Below are 14,606 nucleotides of genomic sequence, written 5' to 3'. Positions count from 1 at the left end.
GACGCTTGGGTGATTATATGGCTAATATTAAAGGTGAACTTAAACTTGTTAGCAAACATGCTTCTATGGTTACTACTCATGTAGAACAAGTACTTAAGGCTTAAAAAGAAGTGCTTGATGAAATGAATAGTAAGAAAAATGATTATGCTGTTAGAGTGGCTACTAGAACTGGTAGAATGACTCAGGAACCTTTGTATCCTGAAGGCCACCCTAAGAGAATCGAGCAAGATTCTCAAAGAAATAATATTGATGTTCCTAGTTCTTCTAAAAAGAAGAAAAGAAAAATGATAGAACTGTGCAAACTTCTAGTGAACCTATTGCTGAACCACCTGATAATCCAAATGATATCTCTATGTCTGATGCTGAAACACAATCTGGTAATGAACATGAACCTAGTGAAAATGTTAATGATGATGTTCATGATGATGCTCAACCTAGTAATGACAATGATGTAGAAATTGAACCTGCTGTTGATCTTGATAACCCACAATCAAAGAATCAACGTTATGATAAAAGAGACTTTGTTGCTAGGAAACATGGTAAAGAAAGGGAACCTTGGGTTCAGAAACCCATGCCTTTTCCTCCAAAACCATCCAAGAAAAAGGATGATGAGGATTTTGAGCGCTTTGCTGAAATGATTAGGCCTATCTTTTTGCGTGTGCGATTAACTGATGTGCTCAAAGCAAATCCTTATGCTAAATATTTGAAGGATATCATTACTAATAAAAGAAAGATACCGGAAGCTGAGATTTCCACCATGCTTGCTAATTATACTTTTAAGGGTGGAATACCAAAGAAACTTGGAGACCTCGGAGTACCTACTATACCTTGCTCCATTAAAAGAAATTATATCAAAACTGCTTTATGTGATCTTGGAGCCGGTGTTAGTGTTATGCCTCTCTCTTTATATCATAGACTTGACTTGAATAAGTTGACACCTACTGAAATATCTTTGCAAATGGCTGATAAATCAACTGCTATACCTGTCGGTATTTGTGAGGATGTGCCTATTGTGGTTACAAACGTTACTATTTTAACGGACTTTGTTATACTTGATATTCCCGAGGATGATAGTATGTCTATTATTCTTGGAATACCTTTTCTTAATACTGTAGGGGCTGTTATTGATTGCAACAAAGGCAATGTCACTTTTCATGTTAATGGTAATGAGCATACGGTACACTTTCCTAGGAAACAACCTCAAGTTCATAGTATCAACTCCATTGGAAAAATTCCATCGATTATAATTGGAGGTTTTGAATTTCCTCTTCCTACTGTCAAAAAGAAATATGATATACTTATTATTGGGGATGTGCATATCCCCGTTGAGGTAACTTAGTGTTATTCAAAATTTCTCTGGTTTCAAGATTATCGGAATGAGTTTGTTAACAAGACTTGATCAACCTTGTTAGTGGATTCTTTTTGATGAGCATGAGATGGATGAAACTAGAAGCACAACCTTCTGTACCCCCCTATATTTTCTGTTAATTAGTAGAAATAAAGTAAAAATAGTATTTTTCTGTCTGTTTCCTGACTTATCCGTGCAATATAAAAATATCCCAAAAATAAAAGTCCTCAAAATGACATGCCAATTTAATATGATTTTTCAGGAATATTTGAGGATTTACGGTGCAAAAATTACCGCGGGAGGAGCTGCCACCTGGCCACGAGGGTGGTGGGCGCACCCCCCCTTAGGGCGCGCCCCCTGCCTCGTGGGCCCACGGTGGCCCTCCTACACTTATCCTAGCACCCATCTTCTTCCTCTGTCTCACACAAACCCGAAAAACCAACTCAAGCACGAGTTCCAGCCACTCTTGCTGTGATTTTCGATCTCCTTGCTCAAAGCACCTCTCGCAAAACTGCTTGGGGAGATTGTTCCTTGGTATGTGGCTCCTCCATTGGTCTAATTAGTTTTTGTTCTAGTTCTTTATTCTTTGCAAATTTGTGCTGCATAGGTGACCATGTTCTTGAGCTTGCATGTCAAATTTATATGGTTCCAAGTAGTTCTAATGCTTGATATAGGCTGTAGGCACTTGTAGGAGTAGTTGCTATCAGTTTTATTGAAGTTGGTTCACATTTGTTTGAAGTTACTAAAAATTTCAGAATTTTTCATAGAAAAAAATATGCTTAGGAAGATGTTCCAAGGTGGTTCTTCTAAGAAGCAAGGACCTAGGATTGCTATGCGCGATGCTGATGAGGATCCACCAAGAGACGCTCCAGTACGGCCTTGCGAATGGCCGTCGAAAAATTTTATGGACCGTGCGGGAATTAAAGAAGAATTCAAAGCATATTTGCGCAATGTCGGTCTTGAGGATTTTGAGGCTAACAAATGCCCCCAGTATCATGATCTCACAAGTTCATTTGTGAGGAGGTTTGAGTATTCATCTTCGCGTAATTCTCCCTTCAGTCATGTTTGATCTCTGTGACAAATCTTATACCATGGACTTAGAGGATTTCATTTCTGCTTGCAAACTTCCATCATGGGGTAGTGTTAGGGATCACCCTAAATCCGAATTTAGAAACTTTCTTGCTAGTATAACTGTGGGGGAATCTAGAGATATAACGCAGGCTACCATAGGGAGCATTCACTTTCCCACTATACATTATTTTGCTCTCTTCATCGGTAGATGCATAAATGCTAAGGATGAAGCATGTCACATGTGTGTCCCTGATCTTAGCATTCTTAGGAGTGCTATGTGAGGAGACCAATCTTATCATATGGGAGCCATTGTAGCTCGTAGGTTGTATCATAATAGACATAATGGAGATTTCTTTGGAGGAATTTATGCAACCCACTTAGCTCATTTTCTTGAGATAGACATTCATGAGGGTGATACGGAGTTGCCTCCTGCATGTTTAGATTATAACTCTATGGCTTCGCACCAGTTTGTCGAGAGGCATGAATCACCTCTCTTATATCGTTTAATTTTTGATAAACGACATGTTTTCCGTATTACTCTCCCTGCCCCTGCCTTCTTTGATTCATAGTAAAAAAGAAGATATGTTATTACCAGAGAGGAGGCAGAAGAGTACGAGAGGAGAGCGGAGGCAGTTCGACTCCACGCTGCAGCTCAGCAGGCGATAACCGCTGCACATCAGTATGATCCCAACTATTCTTCATCGCAATACGACCCCAGCTACACCTACGGGTACCCACCAGGCTATCCCTGGCAATAGACCAACTTAGGCCAAAAGCCTAAGCTTGGGGGAGTACGTATTTCTCACCGACATTACATTTATGTTCACACACACTCATTGCTAGAAGTCGGTGCTCATACTCTTTCACTGTAATATCCATGCTAGTTTATTTTCTTTTTCCTGCTTTCTTCTTGTGTGTTTGTTAAACCTTAAGAAAAAGAAAAAAAAATAGTAGTAGTTTATTTTTCTGCTGTAGTAGTAATAATTAAAAAGAAAACCCAAAAATATTTTCCCGTTCTTCTTTTGCTTGTTGGGAGCTTTCCCGTGTAAATAGTTTTATTTCTTTTCTTTTCTTTGGGGGTTAGTAGGAGAAGACCATAATTAAATTTTTGAAGTGGCTCTTATATGCATTATTGTTGATTTAACCAAGAGCCCATATTGCTTTGTCTTCTCCTGTTTATTGAATGCTCGCAGATTCCAGCTTAGTCCAATGCACATACACTCTTATTATTATTCACACCATTCGGTCATGCAAGTGAAAGGCAATTATGATGATATATGATGGACTGACTAAGATGAGAAAAGCCGGTATGAACTCGACCTCTTTTGTTTTTGTAAATATGATGATTCCCTCATTCTTGATTCAGCTTATTATGAATAAACATGTTTGCAATGACAATTAGAGATCATAGTTGCTTGTGCCATGCTTGATTAGCTATGAGTTATAATGGTTTACCTTGTGTGCCAACATGCTATTGAGATGATTATGATGTGGTATGATGAGGTGGTATCCTCCTTTGAATGATTTAAGTGACTTGACTTGGCACATGTTCACGCATGTAGTTGAAACAAAATCAACATAGCCTTCACGATATTTATGTTCATGGTGGATTATATCCTACTCATGCTTGCATCCAATGTTTATTAATTTTAATGCATGTACATGGCTGTTGTCGCTCTCTAGTGTCGCTTCCCAGTCTTTTGCTAGCCTTCACCTGTACTAAGCGGGAATACTGCTTGTGCATCCAATCCCTTAAACCCCAAAGTTATTCCAGATGAGTCCACCATACCTTCCTATAAGCGGTATCTACCTGCCGTTCCAAGTAAGTTTGTATGTGCCAAACTCTAAACCTTCAAATAGACATTCTGTTTTGTATGCTCGAATAGCTCATGTATCAACCAAGGTTGTCCTTATCTTCCATGTTAGGCGGGTTATTCTCAAGAGGAGTGGACTCCGCTCCTCACTCACGAGAAAATGGCTGGTCACCGGGATGCCCAGTCCCATGCTTTATGCAAACTAAATCAAAATTAATTGCAAAAAAACTCCCCCTGGGACCTGATGTATGTTGGAGACACTCGTTGTTTCGAGCAAGTCATGGATTGATGTTTGTTGGTGGAGGGGGAGTATAAACTTTACCATTCTGTTTGGGAACCGCCTATAATGTGCTTAGCATGGAAGATATCGCCATCTCTTAGTTGTTACGTTGACAATGAAAGTATATCGCTCAAAATACAATTTATCTCTATTTCAAAACCGAGCTCTGGCACCTCTACAAATCCCTGCCTCCCTCTGCGAAGGGCCTATCCATTTACTTTTATGTTGAGTCATCACCCTCTTATTAAAAAGCACTAGCTGGAGAGCACAGCTGTCATTTGCATTCATCACTATTAATCTATGTTGGGTGTGACTATGATTGGATCTCTTTTACCATGAATTACAATGTCTAGTCAGTCCTTGATCTTTAAAGGTGCTCTACATTTTTGTTTTGCGGTCTCAGAAAGGGCTAGCGATATACCATCTTGTTATATCATATTATGATTGTTTTGAGAAAGTGTTGTCATCCGAGATTTATTATTATGGCTTGCTAGTTGATTATGTTATTGATATGAGTAATTATGAGACCTAAGAATTATTGCAAATGTGGTTAGTTATGATCTCTGCTGAAAACTTGAATACTGGCTTGACATAGTTACAACAACAAGAGCAAACAGAGTTTGTAAAAGTTTTTCTTTCTTTCTTTCAGTTTGTCAACTGAATTGGTTGAGGACAAGCAAGGGTTTAAGCTTGGGGGAGTTGATACGTCTCCGTCGTATTTACTTTTCCAAACACTTTTGCCCTTGTTTTGGACTCTAACTTGTATGATTTGAATGGAACTAACCGGACTGACGCTGTTTTCAGGAGAATTGCCATGATGTTGTTTTATGTGCAGAAAACAAATATTCTCGGAATGACCTGAAACTCCACGGAACATCTTAGAAAAAATAAAAAAAAAATCCTCGCCAAAGATGAAGACCAGGGGGCCCACACCCTGTCCACGGGGGTGGTGGGGCGCCCCGCCTCTAGGGCGCGTCCCCTACATCGTGGGCCCCCTGGATGCCCTCCGACGCCAACTCCAACTCTATATATTTGCTTTCGGAGAGAAAAAAAATTGGAGAGAAGAAATCATCGCATTTTACGATACGGAGCCGCCGCCAAGCCCTAAAACCTCTCGGGAGGGCTGATTTGGAGTCCGTTCGGGGCTCCGGAGAGGGGGATTCGTCGCCGTTGTCATCATCAACCATCCTCCATCACCAATTTCATGAAGCTCACCGCCGTGCATGAGTAATTCCATCATAGGCTTGCTGGACGGTGATGGGTTGGATGAGATTTATCATGTAATCGAGTTAGTTTTGTTAGGGTTTGATCCCTAGTATCCTTTATGTTCTGAGATTGATGTTGCTATGACTTTGCTATGCTTAATGCTTGTCACTAGGGCCCGAGTGCCACGATTTCAGATCTGAACCTATTATGTTTCCATGAATATATGTGAGTTCTTGATCCTATCTTGCAAGTCTATAGTCACCTACCATGTGTTATGATCCGGCAATCCCGAAGTGACAACAATCGGGACCACTCCCGGTGATGACCTTAGTTTGAGGAGTTCATGTATTCACTATGTGCTAATGCTTTGTTCCGGTTCTCTATTAAAAGGAGGCCTTAATATGCCTTAGTTTCCAATAGGACCCCGATGCCACGGGAGGGTAGGACAAAATATGTCATGCAAGTTCTTTTCCATAAGCACGTATGACTATATATGGAATACATGCCTACATTACATTGACGAATTGGAGCTAGTTCTGTGTCACCCTATGTTATGACTGTTACATGATGAACCGCATCCGGCATAATTATCCATCACTGATCCGGTGCCTACGAGTTTTCCTTATACTGGTTCTCGCTTATTTACTTTCCCGTTGCTACTGTTACAATCACTACAAAATACCAAAAACATTACTTTTGCTGTCTTTACTTTTGTTGCCGCTACCACCACTATCATATTACTGTGCTACTAAACACTTTGCTGCAGATACTAAGTTTCCAGGTGTGGTTGAACTGACAACTCAGCTGCTAATACTTGAGAATATTCTTTGGCTCCCCTTGTGTCGAATCAATACATTTGGGTTGAATACTCTACCCTCAAAAGCTATTGCGATCCCCTATACTTGTGGGTTATCACCGTGGATTTGACACGAGCGATCCAGTATGCAATCCAAACTGGACGGAGCCGGAGTATTTCTTTTAAATGGCTTTTTCCGCTGACCGGATCTAGAGCCTTTGAATCCGGCATTGACTGCCGTATCTTCGGTGTTATCACCGTTATTGCGGCGCTTTGGTCTGTTACGATGTTGCCTACTGTTAACATCTTTGCTATCCGAAGTGTCTAGATTCCTCGATGTGTTGTTGCTGCGAGCCAGCCAGCTATCCTCGCCCATGCAGAAGCGGGTCATGAGTGTTGTGAGGGCTGCCATAGATTTCGGCTTCTCCTGGCCGAGGTGGCGGGCGATCCACTTGTTGCGGATTTTATGCTTGAATGCCGCTAGGGCCTCTTTGTCCGGACAGTCTACGATTTGGTTTTTCTTAGTCAGGAACCGAGTCCAGAATTGTCTGGCCGATTCTCCTGGCTGCTGGGTTATATGGCTCAAGTCATCACCATCCGGTGGCCGCACATAAGTGCCCTGAAAGTTGTCAAGAAATGCGTCTTCCAGATCCTCCCAACTGCCAACGGAATATGTTGGCAAGATGTTCAACCAATGCCGAGCTGGTCCTTTGAGTTTTAGTGGGAGGTACTTGATGGCGTGTAGATCATCACTGCGAGCCATGTGGATGTGAAGGAGGAAATCCTCAATCCATATAGCGGGATCTGTTGTGCCGTTGTATGATTCGATATTTACGGGTTTAAAACCCTCCGGGAATTCGTGATTCATAACTTCATCAGTGAAGCATAGGGGGTGTGCAGCGCCTCTGTGCCGGCCTATATCCCGACGCAGTTCATACGAATCTTGTCTGCTGTATTCGGCCCGACCGGATTTACCCTTGGTGTATCCGATGCGACGATCATCATCCCGTGTTGGCGTGCTTGTCTGTGACCCGTATATTTACCTTGTGATTTTTGCCTTACTGTCCAATACATCTCGTAGGTACCTTGTGTTGTCCTGGGCCTTAGTATTTTTGATTGAGTGGCAGCGCGGTGCAGGCTGAACGTCAGGCTGAAACGTCTCTCTGGCTCGGCCACGCGGTGGCTGGTCAGCCACATCGCACACTGGTGATTGAGGTTTCAATGCTTCCTCCTCGAGGTGAGGTAGCAACCTGCGTTTTGGGTAACTCTTGGATGGGCGCTCGAGTTCATACTTCTCGGCTGCAAGGACTTCGGTCCACCTGTCTCCTAGCAAGTCTTGATCAACTTGAAGCTGTTGCTGCTTTTTCTTCAGGCTATTTGCCGTGGCCATAAGCCGGCGCTTGAAGCACTCTTGCTCGACGATGTTCTCAGGCACGATAAATTCTTCGTCACCGAGGCTCGCCTCGTCTTCGGAGAGAGGCATGTAATTGTCCTCCTCTGGTTCTCCATCTGCTGCCCGCTCTGGGGGGCTAGCTTGTTCGTCCTCTGGCTCTACATCGCGCTGGAGGGGATTGTTGTTGTCTTCGGCACTATCCGGAGTGTTATTGCCTCCTGTGCCGGTATCATTGCTCTTGTTGTGGCGGGACTTAGAGCGGCGCCGCTGACATCGACGTTTGGGTTGCTTCTTGGAGGGGTCATCCTCTGCTGTCTCATCGCCATTGCCTTCTTTGGGGGTGTCCACCATGTATATGTCATATGCTGAGGTGGCGGTCCAGCATCCTGTGGGCGGTGGTTCCGGTTCGTCTCCGGCGTCATCGTCCATACCATCGAAGTCCTCGGAGTCGAAGTCGAGCATGTCGGTTAAGTCGTCGATAGTGACTACTAAGTGGGTGGTGGGTGGGCAGCGAATTCCTTCATTGCCCGCATCCCATTCTAGCCAGACATAATTCAGCCAAGGTTCTCCTGATAGGGAGAGAGACCTTAATGAATTTAGCACATCGCCGAAGGGCGAGTGCTGAAATATATCTGCGGAGGTGAACTCCATGATCGACGCCCAGTCGGTTTCGACGGGTACGGATGTAAGCGGCTCGGAGTCCATGGCCGGAGATGAATCCAGCGGTTCGGCGACACGGCTCTCGTAAGCGGTGAAGTCAGTATCCGGCTCTATCGCTACTGAGAGTGCAACCTCCATGGCGGGGTCCATCCCTCCTCCCTCGGATGACGCGACTTGCTCCGGATTAATGGCCGAAGTAGTTGCAGATGCGATCTCCCGAACATTGTCCAATGGCAGAGTTATGTCATGCTCATCGCGACTGCGGAGCGTCCAACTTGGGCTCGAATCCGTCAAAGATCAAGTCTCCGAGGATGTCGGCCGTGTAATTCAAGTTTCAAAATCTGACCTGATGGCCAGGGGCGTAGCTCTCGATTTTCTCCAGATGGCCAAGTGAATTGGCCCGCAGTGCGAAGCCCCCGAATACGAAGGTCTGTCCGAGGAGGAAAACCTCACCCTAGACCGCATCGTTATCAATGATCGAAGGAGCCATCGAGCCTTATGTTGACGACACAGTGGAACTCTCAATGAAAGCACCAATGACGGTGTCAAAACCGGCGGATCTCGGGTAGGGGGTCCCAAACTGTGCGTCTAAGGCGTATGGTAACATGAGGCAGGGGACACGATGTTTACCTAGGTTCGGGCCCTCTTGATGGAGGTAATACCCTATGTCCTGCTTGATTGTTCTTGATGATATGAGTATTACAAGAGTTGATCTACCACGAGATCAGAGAGGCTAAACCGTAGAAGCTAGCCTATGGTATGATTGTCTGTTGTCCTATGGACTAAAACCCTCTGGTTTATATAGACACCGGATGGGGCTAGGGTTACACAAGGTCGGTTACAAGGGAGGAGATATACATATCCGTATTGCCTAGCTTGCCTTCCACGCCAAGTAGAGTCCCATCCGGACACGGGACGAAGTCTTCAATCTTGTATCTTCATAGTCCAACAGTCCGGCCAAAGGATATAGTCCGACTGTTTGGAGACCCCCTAATCCAGGACTCCCTCAACGGGGCACATATCTTTTTTTTTCTAAACTTGTAGGCATTTACCGAATTTTAATTTCTAAGTAATGTAATCTCTCGAGCCCATGCTTATGTTCCACAACATCTGTATTTGTATTAGCATTTTAATGAAAAAGACTAGCCTTGCTGGGAACCGGTGCACATATATGTTCATGCAGAGGCAAACTGCCTCTTTAACACAAATAAACGAGTTCTCTCGGCAAGCCGTCTTACCGGTGCCCTTTGTGCCTGCCGGAGAATCACATTTGTCGGGTTACAGACAAAGGGTCCATCCCCCCATCCATCTCCTTTTAGCAAGGGCTACTACGACCACTCCGACCGAAGCAGCGTTCGGACCGGGAATGGGAGTACCCGAGTCTTTCAAAAGAGAGTGGCGAGGTTTTATAATGCACAAGTCACAGGTAACGAACATGGATGGGCAAGTGGTAAACTTTATCTGTTTGGTTTGCCGGGGATCGCCATGCCGGGCGGCCTTCCCAACTTCTTGCCGGAGTCGGGTCCTTGGCGGGATCGAGTGTCCTTGCCGTGGCTAGAAGGAAAAGAGGGAAAGAGCATGGACCCTTAGCAGTCCGTTAATATTTGTTGGAATCCAAAAGTAGTACAATACCCTCGATAAGCATGCATATACGTATACACATAATCATGGAAATCAACATGAAACTGTACATACTAAGGGTTTCTTTCCCTGACTGCATGTAGGGTCTGCGCCTGGCTTTGTACATAGGGTTACATGCCTTGCCAGCAAGGCTAGTACAAAAAGGGGGTTACCGGGGCTCCCGACAACCGCACTTTAGGGGTAAAACTTGCGAAGATGTTCGATGTTCCAGGAATTGCTCACCGGAATGCCATCCTCGGTCTCTAGGAAGACTATGTCGGGCCTGGTGACTCGTATTACTCGATAAGGGCCTTCCCACTTTGGCATAAACTTGTTTGAATTCTTGGCGGATTGGATCCGCCGAAGAACAAGGTTGCCTGCCTCAAGGCTTCGGGCATGAACCTTGCAGCTATGGTAGCGGTGCAAGGCTTGCTGGTAACGAGCGGCTCGCACAGCAGCCTGAAGACGATCTTCCTCAAGGAGCATCACATCATCTTGGCACAACTGCTCTTGCTCAAACTCATCATAAGCGAGCACTCGAGGTGACCCGTATATGAGTTCCATGGGGAGAACTGCTTCTGCCCCGTATACCAGGGCAAAGGGTGTTTGGCCAATGGCTCGATTTGGTGTCGTTCTGATCGACCAAAGAATAGTTGGCAAATCATCAATCTAGCGCCTTCCGCACTTGTGCATCCTGTCAAAAGTTCTGGTTTTGAGGCCCCGCAAAACTTCCGCATTCGCCCTCTCAGCCTGGCCGTTGCTTCTGGGATGAGCAATAGAATCAAAACAAACCTTGCCACCGAGGTCTTGAATGTACTGCATGAAGGTGCGGCTCATGAACTATGTGCCGTTGTCGGTGATGACTCTATTTGTCACACCGAAATGGCAAACTAGTCCCTTGAAGAACTTGACGGCTGATTGTGCTGTCACCATTCTCACCGGTTCCACTTCTGGCCACTTTGTGAACTTGTCGATTGTGACGTACAAGTACTCAAAGCCCCCGACAACACGGGAAAGGGGCCCAGTATGCTGAGCCCCTAGACCAAAAATGGCCAGGAAAGAGGGATTATTTGAAGGGCTTGGGCTGGCTGATGAAGCTTCTTTGAACAGAATTGGCACGCTTCACACTTGGTTACTAGTGCAGTTGCATCCTGGAGAGCGGTGGGCCAAAAGAAACCTTGCCGGAACACTTTGCTGGCAAGGGCTCTCGATCCTATGTGGGAGCCACATATGCCTCCATGTATCTCTGCCAACATCACCAGTCCGTCCTCCCGAGGAATGCACTTCAGTTTCACACTGTTCGGTCTCCTTCTGTATAGGGCATCATCCACAAACTGGTACATGCTGGACCGACGGGCTACTTTCTCTGCCTCTTCCTGTTCCTCAGGGAGTTCCCATTTTTGGAGGAAACGGACGGTGTGCTGCGCCCATGCCGAGGCCTGGGGCTCGACGGCAAGGACTAAAGGCTCGTCTTCGGCCGTAGGGGTAGTTGCCTCTAGCTCCTGGGAGCTCAGTGGGAAAGTACTTGACAGGGCCTGCCTTCCTTCGCTTGTTCCATCCTGCTGATGACTCAACGGATGGCTGGGTCAATTGAAGCACAAAGGTACATGGTTCCACAGGCAACTTGAGGGCAGCGCGTTTCGATAAGTCATCGGCAATGATGTTCTCCGCTCGGGAACATGCTCCGCTTGCAGACCGTCAAAACACTCTTCCAACTTCCATAGCTCATCCACATAAGCCTCCATCACCGGGCTCTGGTAATCCTTGTTGACTTGCTTTACGACGAGCTGCGAATCACCTCTGATGATGAGCTTCTTGATTTCGAGGTCTGCCGCGATCCTGAGACCGGCAAGCAATCCCTCGTACTCTGTCGTGTTATTTGTTTACTTTTCCCGGGGAAAGTGCATATGGACTATGTACTTGAGGCGCTCTCCGGTGGGTGCGACGAGCAGCACGCCAGCACCAGCACCTTGCAGTGAGAAAGCTCCATCAAAGTACATGATCCAATCACGGCTCGTCTCCTTGTCGGGAAGGGCAGTTTCTTGAACTTCTTCGTCTGGCGTTGAGGTCCATTCCGCTATGAACTCTGCCAAGGCTCGGCTCTTGATTGTTGAAGTGCTTTCAAATTTGAGGCCGAAGCTTGACAGTTCCAACGCCCACTCCACAATCCTCCCAGTAGCATCCGGATTGTGCAAGATTTGTTGCAAAGGGAGGCGGGTAACGACGGTGATCTCATGCGCTTGGAAGTAGTGACGCGGCTTTCTCGAGGCCATAAGAAGGCCGAAAAGTAGCTTCTGTATGCTAGAATATCTTGATCTAGCCCCCCTGCAAGAGGGAACTGACAAAATAAACCGGGTGCTACACCACCTTCTTCTTTTGTTCGACTTCGCCCGCTTGCGCGGGCTCCGTCTTGCCGGGACCAGGCTCCGCCGGGGGTTCTGCCTTGCCGGCATCAGGCCCTGCCGGGGAGAGAGCTCCGCCTCATCATCCAAAGGATCTGCTGGTACCGTTGCTTCTTCCTCAAATTCTCTCTACGCCACTAGTGCAGCACTAACCACTTGATTCATTGCCGCTAGGTATAGCAGCAATGGCTCTTTCGATTTAGGTGCGACTAGTATTGGCATGGAGGAGAGGTACTTCTTCAAATCTTGTAATGCTGCCTCTGCCTCCGGAGTCCATTTCATTGGACTTGCCTTCTTCAAAACTTTGAAGAAGGGGAGGGAGTGCTCACCAAATTTGGAGGTGAACCTACTTAGGGCGGCAACACAGCCGGCAAGCCTACGGACGTCTTTGACTTGTCTTGGTACCTCAATATGCTCAATTGCTTTGATCTTGTCGGGATTTGCTTCGATTCCACATTGAGACACAAAGAACCCAAGAAGTTTGCCGGATGGAACGCCAAACACACACTTCTTTGGGTTGATATTGAGGTTGATCTTTTGTAGGTTGGCAAATGTTTCATCCAGATCTTGCACGAGCGTGGCCTTGTCTTTGGTTTTGACTACTATATCATCCATATAGGCTTCCATATTTCTATGCAGTGGGGCTCAAAACCAATTTGGACCGCCCGGGCAAATGTCGAACCCGCGCTCTTCAACCCGAAAGGCATCCATATGAAACAATACGTACCACATGGGGTGATGAACGCAGTTTTCTAGTCGTCTTCCTTCATCATGAAGATCTGGTGGTACCCTGAGTAGGTGTCGAGGAATGACAGCAGGTCACACCCGGCAGTGGAGTCCACTATCTGGTCAATGCATGGTAAAGGGAAAGGATCCTTTGGACATGCCTTACTGATATCTGTGTAGTCAATACACAGCCTCCACTTCCCATTTGCCTTACGCACTACCACTGGATTGGCCAACCATGTGGGGTGGAGCACTCTTCTAACCAAGCCTGCCGCCTCCAACTTCCTGATCTCTTCGATGATGAACTCTTATCACTCCAAAGCTTGCTTTCTGACCTTCTTCTTGATGGGCCACGCATGGGGATAGACAGCAAGGTGGTGCTCAATCACCTCACTGGGAACGCCGGGGATGTAGGATGCTTGCCATGAAACACGTCGACATTCGCCCGCAGGAAGGCGACGACCGCGCTTTCCTATTTGCTGTCGAGGGTGGAGCTTATGGTAAATGTTCCACCCATGCCATCCTCCTTGACAGGCACCTTCTTAGTTTCTGGCGGGGTCGCCTTGGACCTCTTGCCCCCGTTGGCGGAGCTCTCTGGCATGTCCTCAATGGTAACGTGGCGCTCTGAAGAGGCACGTTTGCCGGAGGAGGTGTAGGATTCCTTGCCGGGGTCGGAAGTCTTGCCGGAAGGTGCCTTGCCAGAAGAGGCAGAGGTCTTGCCGGTTTTCTTCCCTCCCCGGGCCTCAGCGGCAGGAACAGGTGTCTTGGTAGCAGCCGCTGCAACTGCCTCCCGGTAGAGTTGGTTGGTGCAGATAAGCGCGTCCTTCTTGTTGGAGGGGACGGTGATGATGCTCATTGTCCCGGGCATCTTCAACGTGTTGTAAGCGTAATGTGATGCCGCCATAAACTTGGCCAGTGCTGGGCAACCTAGGATCCCATTATAAGGCAAGGGGATCCTGGCAACATAAAAAACGATCTTCTCCATCCGATAGTTCAGCCCGCCCCCAAATCTGACGAGCAACGTGACTTTGCCCTTCGGCTGACTCCTCCCCGGATTGACCCCTTGAACATGCCCATCTCCTCGAGATCTCCATCAGGGATCTGCAGCCTTTCGATCAAAACGGGCGAGATCAAGCTTAGACCGGCCCCACCATCAACTAGTATTTTTGTCACCTTGAGGTTGCGTATTGTTGGGGAAACCAACAATGGCAAACACCCGACCGCAGTTGTGCGGTCAGGGTGATCCTCGGTGTCAAAAATAATAGGCATGCTGGACCACTTCAGTGGCCT

At 46.5% G+C, this 14,606-nt stretch overlaps 1 pseudogene; it reads right to left on the bottom strand.

Annotated features, from left to right (window-relative positions):
- The window catches only part of LOC123129566 (uncharacterized), a 112,367-nt pseudogene extending 98,195 nt beyond the window's left edge, over positions 1-14,172 (bottom strand).
- Positions 14,173-14,606: the final 434 nt, after the last annotated feature.

Source organism: Triticum aestivum, chromosome 6A (genome assembly GCF_018294505.1).
Source record: "Triticum aestivum cultivar Chinese Spring chromosome 6A, IWGSC CS RefSeq v2.1, whole genome shotgun sequence".
In the NCBI taxonomy this organism is placed as follows: domain Eukaryota; kingdom Viridiplantae; phylum Streptophyta; class Magnoliopsida; order Poales; family Poaceae; genus Triticum; species Triticum aestivum.
The sequence above is the reverse complement of the archived record's forward strand: the minus strand, read 5'-3'. Positions and strand labels throughout refer to the sequence as shown.